Source organism: Hemibagrus wyckioides, linkage group LG04, assembly GCF_019097595.1.
Source record: "Hemibagrus wyckioides isolate EC202008001 linkage group LG04, SWU_Hwy_1.0, whole genome shotgun sequence".
NCBI lineage: Eukaryota > Metazoa > Chordata > Actinopteri > Siluriformes > Bagridae > Hemibagrus > Hemibagrus wyckioides.
The window spans coordinates 19,470,285-19,478,371 of record NC_080713.1 but is presented as its reverse complement, the minus strand read 5'-3'; positions in this window follow the sequence as shown (position 1 = coordinate 19,478,371).

Genomic DNA, 8,087 nt, shown 5'->3' with positions numbered 1-8,087 from the left:
TGTTGAGATAAAGAATTAAAAGAAAAAAAAAGAAAAATATATCAGTGAACTCCTTCTAGACAATAGTGCACACAACTTAATGACAACAGTGAAGAACGGTATAATAATAGTATTAAACTCTACCTTTCCTTGTCAGTTAGGTGTTAAACTTATAATATTTTATAATATGTTAGAATTAAGGGTACGTCATTGACATACACCTAGTATGTATCTTTTAACTAAAAAAAAATAAATATGGCGTACTTTTAAAAATAATTTAGAGTGCAAATAATTTAAAAGATCCTTTAAAAATTCATTTCAAATCATTTAGAGACCTGAAATGGACTGAAATGGATGGCTCCACATCGGGCTGGTTTATTGACAGCCATGAACAGAAATCTGAGACTACAGTAGGCACATGCTCGCCAAAACCAGACAGGTAAAGACTGGAAATCTTCCAAAATGACCTATCATTTTACGAACAGATCCGCTGCGACATGATTGGCTGATAATTCAGCCAATGAATGAGCACAGCAGTACGGGTGATCTTTTAAAAAGTGGCCCGTGGTTGGCTAATACCTACAAAACACATGAACAGACTGTATTTCAATCAAACTATTTTCCAAATTATGTTTTTACCGTAGTGTTTGAACACTATTCTACCCTGCTTTTTTTCCCTACATTTGTATTGCTCGTGAACGTATATGTAAAAACTTTTATCTGGCTAATGAGGAATTATATTTTGTCAGTGAAATATTTTGCCTCCTAGCAGAAAAAACCCAGACCAGCTCCTTTCCTGCTGAATCTTTCAAATCTGTTTCTATCCACAAAACAATTTTGTTTTACAACACGGATTATAAATTCATTCTCTCAGCCAGGTTATAACGTTTATCGAGCTGCTTCATGCTGTAGATTTTACACATCTCTGCTATAAATGCTAATTAAAGTACACAGGGCATCCACCATCTCAGGTAATATAGATAAAACAGAAAAAGTACACAAGATGTAGTGACTCTAGGGATAAGGACAAGTACAATTTAGTACTTGTTTACATTTAGCCTCCCATGGTTTGGCCTAATGATACTAAAATAATTTCTGCCATGATGCTATAGGAATAGTACAGGATTGTAAGGTGTAGGTTAGTAACAGTCTCGTGCAGCAAATGTAAATGGTTTAAAAGCGTTATGCAATATTCAAATACAGCAGGTCGGTTCATTTATTTTTGTCTACGATTAATTGTTTTATTTTATTTTCATCCCAGCTGGTGTGTATTGGAAATTCAGGCTCGGACAGTATTAGGTTTGCTCGGAAAATCAGCGTATTCACCCGCGCTTTAATAATTGAACCTCAACGAACAGGCACGAGGACGTTTGCATATAGAACACGACCACTGATTGGTCAATTCTCTCACGGCGGCTACATAAAGGAAATAACGGATTTTTTTGACGGATACTTACGACGCCTTTATTGTTTTATTTTATTATTATTATTTAATCGGATATCAATTCAGAAATATCACTTTCACATTTTTTCCAAGTTGAAGGTCCCCAAAATGATCCGGTGGTATGATAAGGCATGGCATGCCAACCTTCTTCGCGGGTAAAAAAAAAAAAAGGCGATTAATAAAGCTCTCCTTTCATCCAAATTAACCTTCATTACTACATTCAATTATAGTTTTTTTTAACCAAACCTATGTGCAATTCCGAAATAGAGAATAACCTAGCATTTTATTCTCTGCCTGAATGCCAGTGCCCCAGACATGTGGTATTTCATCATACACTGCATCCTATCTGCATGCGCATCCATCCCTATCTGACCGAACAGAAAAATATAATACGATAATAACAACAATAATGGAAACAATATAATTTGTTACCTTTCCTGGATCAAGAAATGGTCAATTGTCCTGTATATTTACTAAATTTTCATTTATGATGGCTCACATGCGCTTCTCTTTGCCTCTCCTCTCAGTTTCGCCGGTGTTTCGCCTCTGCTTTGCCTTGCCTCTCTTTCGCCTTGACTGACAGCAAGTCCTTAAGAATAGGGGGGGTGGCATGACGATTTCAAAAAAAAAAAAAAGAGAGACCTTATTTTCATCATGGCTTAATACGTCAAAGATCTGCGTGGCCACGTGTGATTAATTAAACCTTTCTAGCATGTCTTCATAAATGTTTTGCTTTGACAGGACGATATTTGAAAATGTAAACCCCCCCCATTTACTACGAATGGTTCAGGTTACTACAGGAGGGCCGTATACAGGACACAGCGAGCGTTATTGTGGTGGAATTATTACTATGGAGAGGAGTTTATTTATTTCTCTGTTTACTGAAACGCAAAATGCATGATGCAATCTTAAGGGGTTTTTATTATTCACTAGGGTTTTTTTTTAAATCACTAAACCAAATCCCTCTCTTTTTAGCTGCTCTATGGCGCACAATAGAAGGCGCGCGCACGAGCCGAACACAGAGAGCAGTTTTATTTGATATGAAATGGCGCGTGCTTGATGTCTTTAAGAAATGTATTAATTAATTCACGATCTAGCTGATAAATATGTCCATTTGGATGGATTCAACAGATTTTTGTGCGCTTTGATTAAATAAACCCTTTAGTATTTCAGAAAGGAGAGAAATTTCTTTCACGGTCATTAGTCGTTTTCTGTCACTGATAGTGTTTGCTTAATATTTGGTCAATATTTGTTCAAGTAATGTTCAATGTAAAACAAGTATTATTCTTCAAAGATGTGAAAATAGTGATGCTGACCAAAGGTGCAATATGGTATAGTGCTCTCTTGGGGTCTTGGCTGACAATATTGGCAACTGCTGGGAATTGAATTGAATTCACATTCCAGAAATAAGATATCATTTCACCTTATTTTCGGAACCAGTATTTTACTAGGAAGGCTAGGTACACGGTGTTCATGCAATCACCCTTTGTCTTATTTATCATTGTTAAGAAAGAGTCATTTTTAATATGGTAAAATAAAATCATACGGCATGATAATAAGCTTCTGCTAAATAAATATTAGTTCAGACATTGTGCATTAGGTCATTTTAAAGTATCAAGGGAACTAGGTTACTTGAAGAAAATTGATCATACTGTTCATGGCCAAAGGTTTGAGCACTCCTGATAATCATACTCATGTGCTTGTTGAACATCCTATTCCAGATATTTTCCCCTTTTGCTGTTCCTCCACTAAGTGCCTCCACTCTTCTGGGAAGGCTTTCAATTAGATTCAGATTAGAAGTGTGACTGTAGGGATTAATGCTCATTCAGCCACAAGAGCATTAGTGACGTCAGGCGAGGAGGCCTGGGTGCAGTCGACAATATATTTCATCTCCAAGGTGTTCAGTGGGGTGTGTTTAAAGGTCTGCATGCTAGAAAGCAGCTGTCAAATTTAACTATTTGTGTCATCTTCTCATCTGCTGATGAACTATTATACTAACTGTTAAGTTAACTATTAACTATTATAGCATGTCACCAAAAAAAAAAACCCTGGATACTTATTATTATTTCTAGGTTCAGAAGCAGGTCATTGTCAGGACTGTTTTGAAGCATTTCATTATGACAAACACTTGGTGAGTCACAGATGGCAGGTTGCTTTGCTCACCTGTTGAATAGTTAATGCCCTTTCCTGACCCTGATTCTGGTAATCTGATGCCCTGTTGCTGTCACAAGTTTTACTCTCACCAACTTTTGTTCAAGAAGGTTAGGCTTTTGTTCATAAAAAGCAGATTTGTATCTCGAGGAAAGTTCAACAAAGGCCTTATCACCATGAACAAAAATTTCTTTACAATCATTTTATTAAGCCATTTTATGCAGGATTTGTATCTACTCATTAATATACAGACATGCTCTCCATTGTGTTCCTATTTAGTAATCTTGTGTTTACTAGATTATCAGTAATCTTACTGTAATCTTACAAATACATCCCACTAGAGCCGCAGCACGCTGTGTAGCATTTGTCAGTTAAAAACAACCATGCAATCTAGTCCTTTTTTTTTTTTTTAGGAAAATTAGTCCAACCCAGTCCGAGCCAACATACAAAGCACATGATGGAAGCAGGATAAACCAGACACTTAACACCCATCCATAAAATACAAATTATTATTAATCATAGAATTAGGTATAAAAAACTGCACATGCTTTTCAACCACACCTTTACACTGGTGACCAGAATATTCTGCTATTATTTTTTATTACTCATTAATGTTCTTTAAAATTCTTTCCGAATTCCAAGTAAATTATAATGGAATCTATAATAACGTAATAACTTTTATTAATAGAATTGCTGTCAAGCCAAGGCTGCACAGAAAGTTAAGGCTAGAACAGCCCAAACAAATCTCTCCTATTCTGCATGTATAATAAATCTGCACATTTTAACCCTCACACTCACTGCTTAAATCTTTGCTTTAAATGATTAATCACACAACCTGCAGAAATGCAGATGTCAAAGATCTCAAGAAATTGCTCTTGTATGACAAGATTTTACTCTGTCATGGGATTTTAACTGTACATGAGGGTGATAGTCCTGAAGGGATTCACAGGCATGTAACTGTAAACCTAAGAAAAATACAGAAAGTGGTGCAATACCAAAAACATGGGGCGATGCCAGTACAAAAGATTATTGGGAAAGTCAGGTAAAGTTACAGAGTATACTCTGCATTTGCAATAATTCAGATGTGAAACGTAGATGTGAAATTTGTATAGTTGGGGATGAGCAGTGCTTACAGTACCATGGGACAGCATAATTACATAATTCGAACAATAGGAAAAACACAGTGTTCTTCACTACACCTAAAAACATTGTGTGCGCTAAACAGTAAATTAATACACAACTGATTTTTAGAAAATGAGAAAAAAGTTATTTTTCATCATATGATGTAATATATACAATAACTAATAACAATAATAATGATGATTTGAATATATTAATTGAATATAGTAATGTGTATTGTTATGTGAATACAAAATATAAGAACTTACTTCAGTATTTGTTAGTGATCATTATTTTAGACTAAGTTTGAATGGAAAGCATCAACTGGATAATGGTTACAGGCCAGTAAAATAAATAAATAAAAGCCCTGACACAGCAAACCCAGGTACACTACTCAAGTCAGGGCTCAGTTTGTAGCCAAGCCTCATTTGACTGCCCTTAACCTGCAATGTAAACCTGTACCCTTGTCCAGTCTGGGTTCTGTGCTCTTGGACAAAATACTTTGAACACCTGAACTAAAGTTTTTTTAAGCAATCAATGTCAAAAAACATAGACAATATCTTCCAAAAGTGACGTTTTGCTGTCACAAAATAACCTGAGAAGATGTCTGAGAGGATGAAAGAACAGAGAAAAGTCTTTTTTTTTTTTTTTTTTTTTTTTTTAAGCACAGACCTCCGCATTATGTGATCTGACACAAATGTTACATCAGAAAAACTTTCCATATGACTTCCTGCATGCTCTTTGACAGGTATAAACAGTGAGTAAAAATGAAAATGAAAGGACCAAAAATAACTACTGTATATGACTCCTAATCAGCAAGAAATCACGTGAACTCATTTTCCAAGAAAGCATTGATCATGAATTACACTTTCCTATTATTATCAAAGAAAAATAAAAGTGATTCCGTCTCTCTCAGTCTGTCTCTTGCTCTCAGTTTCACATCAGTTCTTCCTATTGTGTACTAGGTCTATTGTGTAGTAAGTCTTATGACCTTTATATTGCAAGTCTTATATTGCGAGTCTTTGCTGCTTGTGAAGTGTTATTAGACATACTGTCTGAAGTGTGAATATATCACACATCCAGTCAACAGCTTATTTTCACAGTTCTATCTTGTATGGCTTCATCTAGCACTCATTCAGAGCTAGTATGATGTCTGAAATGAGTGTGACAGAATGTGTCTGTGACTGTCACCAGGCTACTTTGGGGGAGTCACCAAAGTGTGGATATCTCTGTCCCAACATCTGATGACATATTTTTGAGGGTTTGCTTCACTCAGGCCATGCTGAATGAACCATCATTGGCTTTGGGCTACTGTAGCTCTCTGATGCAATCCTGAGTTTATATTACTGTGTGGATGTTCACATGTGTTCCCACTATGCTTGGGTTTTAGGCTAAACTGGCAATAAATTTGTAAGTGTTTTTCTATTTGGGTGTATGTGTGTGTGTGTGTGTGTGGTGCCCTGCCATAGACAGGCATCCCATTGACCAGTGTAAGTGATTACTGAAGATAAGTGAATGAATGAATGAATAAAATAATTAAAGAATTTCAATTGTGTGATCCATTACATCAAATATGTTTACATTTACATTTGTATTTCACAGTTACAGCACTTAGCAGGTACTACAAAGCAATGCTTTGTAGTCTCTATCAAAACTATATCCTCATAGTTGCTTGTTTAAGAATACCATCGAAAACCTTATTAAGGAAGGTTTAAAAGACAAGGCAGGACAATATTAGTGACTGCTATTTCCTGTCCTGGAAAACAGGAAGTGCAAGTGAACAAATCTTTTAGCCGAAAGTTACTAAATAGACTCAAATGATTCTAGCTGATTGGCTGATGGAGGCTTGTGTGGAGAGAGATGTTATAGAGGAAAGGTTTGCAATCAGAGTTACAACAACACTATATCAGTAATCAGAAATGTGTGAAGATAAATAAACAAATGAAGGAAAAAGAAGAAAAGCAAGGTGGTAAGACAAGCTGGACTGTGAATCGGTATGGGATGGAAAGGGTATGGAAGTGGATATAGCAGTGAATAAAAAAAAATAGAATTTCCTCGTGGTAGACGGTGGTAGCTCCATTGGTTAAGATGTTGGACTACTGATTGGAAGCTGTTTAAATGCCAAGCTGCCACTGCTATGCCCTTGAGCATGGCCCTTAACCCACATTGCTCCACCTGCTACCACTTCTTTGTTAAACTCCCTCCACTGGCTTCTGGTAGCAGCACTTATCACACCCCGCACTGCACTGTTTGACTGTTCCCACCATCTCCGTGAATAAGAAAGGTATGCATCAAGACTCTTCTCTGTTCTGCCACCTACAGTAGGTGGTGGAATGAACCTACAGTAGGTGGTGGCTGAATCATTTACAGTCTTCAAACTAAAGACCTACAGATTCCTGAAATATTGAAACTAGCACGTGTTTAATACAGTCTGTGTGCTTTTCTTGTTGTATTTCCTCTCAACAGAGATTTAGACTGATGGCATTCTTTGTTTGTGACCTAGTGAAACAGTAGCAATGTGATAGAGACTTCAAAAGCACTTCTGTAAGTCATTGACATAACTGACATAAATAACATAATTGTAAGATACTCAGGATAAGTGATAAATGACATACACTATCAGTCAAAAGTTTGGACACACCTTTTAATTCAATGTTTTTTGTTTAGGGATTTATTTTCTACATTCTTGAACAATACTGGAGATTTCAAAACTATGAAATAACACACATGGACTTGAGTAATCCATATGTAATGACAACAAAAAACAGTCAGTTGTTATTTTAAGACACGAAGGTCAGGTGTTCTGGAATAGTTCTTGCAAGAACAGTATTGTCGAGTGCATTTGCAAAACCCATCAAGCACCATGATGAAACTGGCTCACATGAAGACCATCCCAGTGAAGCAAGACCAAAACTGACCTCTGCTGCAGAGGAGAAGTTCATTTAGAGTTACCAGCCTCAGAAATCATCAATTAACAGCACCTCAGATTAGAGCCGTTATGAAGGCTTTACAGAGCATCAGTAGCAGACATATCTCAATATCAACTGTTCAAACGACATTATTGTGTATTTCAGCCGCCTTCAGCATAGAAAGAAATAAACATCAGGAAAGACCATGGAATTAGAAGATGTGTCCAAACTTTTGACTGGTAGTGTAGATCTAGTGAATATGAGGAAAAGTGGAAAAACAGCCAGGGTAGTTATAACAGACAGTGATTCAATTTCTGCAATGGGTGAGATGGTGTGATACAGAAAGAAATCGGTATTTAAAATCCTTTTAAAATTAGCTAATGGAGGTGGAGAGAGAACAATGAACGACCCATTGAATGAACAATGAGTGAACCATTGAAACTTACCAAAAACCTTAAATAAACAAGAAAGAGGTTATGCAAGAT